At 57.9% G+C, this 2,500-nt stretch overlaps 1 non-coding gene across 1 annotated transcript in view; it reads left to right on the top strand.

The window, feature by feature from the left end:
• Nucleotides 1-2,017: 2,017 nt before the first annotated feature.
• LOC124733629 overlaps nt 2,018-2,500 on the top strand; it is a 1,909-nt gene continuing 1,426 nt past the window's right edge. Inside the window, exon 1 of the ribosomal RNA XR_007009040.1 lies at nt 2,018-2,500. This exon is cut by the window's right edge and continues 1,426 nt beyond it. This is a non-coding gene — a ribosomal RNA (small subunit ribosomal RNA).

Raw genomic sequence — 2,500 nt, 5'->3', positions numbered from 1 at the left:
TGTGCCTTAACCTAACCCATGTTGTGCCTTAACCTAACCCATGTTGTGCCTTAACCTAACCCATGTTGTGCCTTAACCTAACCCATGTCGTGCCTTAACCTAACCCATGTCGTGCCTTAACCTAACCCATGTCGTGCCTTAACCTAACCCATGTCGTGCCTTAACCTAACCCACGTCGTGCCTTAACCTAACCCACGTTGTCGCCTAACGTAACCCACGTTGTCGCCTAAACCTGCTCTGTAATTGTTATACGACTCGTTCAATTAGTGTAGTGTTGCCCACCCGCAACCCTCGCAATATAGTTCGCTACTCGCACTCCCCGCTCCCCTGTGTATCGCTTCATGTTAAACACCTTGCAAGTCTTGCTCACTTTCCACATGCTCCTGCTGTACACTGTAATGTGGATGGCAGCAGGACGTACATGCCGCCCCTCCCCACGTCCCCACCTTGCCCCCTGCCTTCGCAAGCTGGTTGGTGAGAACTTTGCATGTTCAATGCCCTCCGCATGCGACGTACTCAGGCTACGTTGTGGTGCGGCCTGTGTCAACTGTCCGCTAATGTCGTACGCGTAAACCACAATCTGTACTGCACATTCGTCCTTATGTACTGAATGATACATCGTGGCACATGTGTGACCGTACAACGACTGCGCCCAAAAACGGCGGACCATACAGTGCAAATATTGTGCACGCAGCTACGTGTCGTCTCCCTATGAGAGCTGGATTGCAGTGTGGTACGCCATAGAGACGTGTGGGAGGAACGGACGCCGTGGATGGCGATCAGCATGAGCTGTCTGTTGATGTATTCGGACCTAGTCGTCTCTCCTCACACACCGTGATGGCATGGTGCACCGCGTTCCATATCTGCGACATGCTACAGAGGCCGGTTGACAGTCGTTCGAGCAATGGACATCGCATACGTACGGGGGCCACCTTCCACGTATTGTCTAGGCGTGCACATTTTGTTGCGTGTATGTGGGCAGACGTAGTGTGGCGTGACACCTGACACAGGCATGCAATAATCGTGGAAGTTGCAAATGGCGATGGACGCCTGCGTTTTCTGGTGAAGTTACGCAAATGAACAAATGGTAACCTGTTGTGGTGCGGTTGTTCTCGCTAGGGGTGAATCGGTGATGGCGACGATAGGTTGAGGTACTAACCGGTTGTTCCAGCGATACCCACCATGCCGACGAAACTGAACGGCATCTGGGTGTGAAGCGATACGCGGCGGTGGCTGGGTGGGACCGTCCCCGGCCGGTGAGGGGGCGCCTCCCGGCGTGCTGGCCGCGCGGTGCGTGGGCGCACGCGCTACAGCCGGCTGGTGGGGGCGGCCAGTGGCAGGCGCGCCGGCCGACGGACGCGGCAGGCGTCGCAGCTGCGCGCCGGCGCACCCTGCGCGCGGCGCCGTGCGGCCAAAGTAGGTCCTCGCGGGCCCGGTGCGAAGCGCGGTGGACATCTTCAGTGTGCTGGTCCGATTGAGGACTGTGTGCGTTGAGGATGCGCTGCCGCCCGGCGCTCGGCGCCGCGACGCCGTCTGCTGCTCGGTCGCCCCAGCGGTTCTCGCTGGTGGTTTGTATCGCAGCTGTGCGGATGTGTTGGCGCGTGCGCTGTGCTGGGAGAGTTCGCTTCGGCACCCAAGTGGGGCTTTTGTCCTTCTGTGGCGCTGGCGTTGGAGCTGCCGGTCACCGTAGGTGGCGCGTGTTGTCTCCCGCCGGCAATGCCACGACAGCACGCTCCCGGGCCTCTGTCGGCAGCGGCAAGCTCAGTTGGGAGCACGGGTGGTCGCACCGAAAGCGTCTACTCGCCTAACTCCGGGCGATTGCGCCTCTCTCGAACCCGACCAAGTACTTGGGACGGCGCTGCGCGCCGCCGGGACCTGAGAGGGTTTCGAGGTGTATTGTGCAGGGGAGCTCAGCCTCCTCCTGTTTGCAGAATGATTGAGCGGACGCTTGCGTGTTCGCGCGGGCCCCCGGGACACACTCCCGGGCGGCCGGCTGCTCAGCTCTAGTTGACGCAGCTCCCTGGTTGATCCTGCCAGTAGTCATATGCTTGTCTCAAAGATTAAGCCATGCATGTCTCAGTACAAGCCGCATTAAGGTGAAACCGCGAATGGCTCATTAAATCAGTTATGGTTCCTTAGATCGTACCCACGTTACTTGGATAACTGTGGTAATTCTAGAGCTAATACATGCAAACAGAGTCCCGACCAGAGATGGAAGGGACGCTTTTATTAGATCAAAACCAATCGGTCGGCTCGTCCGGTCCGTTTGCCTTGGTGACTCTGAATAACTTTGGGCTGATCGCACGGTCCTCGTACCGGCGACGCATCTTTCAAATGTCTGCCTTATCAACTGTCGATGGTAGGTTCTGCGCCTACCATGGTTGTAACGGGTAACGGGGAATCAGGGTTCGATTCCGGAGAGGGAGCCTGAGAAACGGCTACCACATCCAAGGAAGGCAGCAGGCGCGCAAATTACCCACTCCCGGCACGGGGAGGTAGT

Source organism: Schistocerca piceifrons, unplaced genomic scaffold (assembly GCF_021461385.2).
Source record: "Schistocerca piceifrons isolate TAMUIC-IGC-003096 unplaced genomic scaffold, iqSchPice1.1 HiC_scaffold_1402, whole genome shotgun sequence".
NCBI classification, from domain to species: domain Eukaryota; kingdom Metazoa; phylum Arthropoda; class Insecta; order Orthoptera; family Acrididae; genus Schistocerca; species Schistocerca piceifrons.
This window is presented reverse-complemented; position numbering and strand designations above follow the sequence as displayed.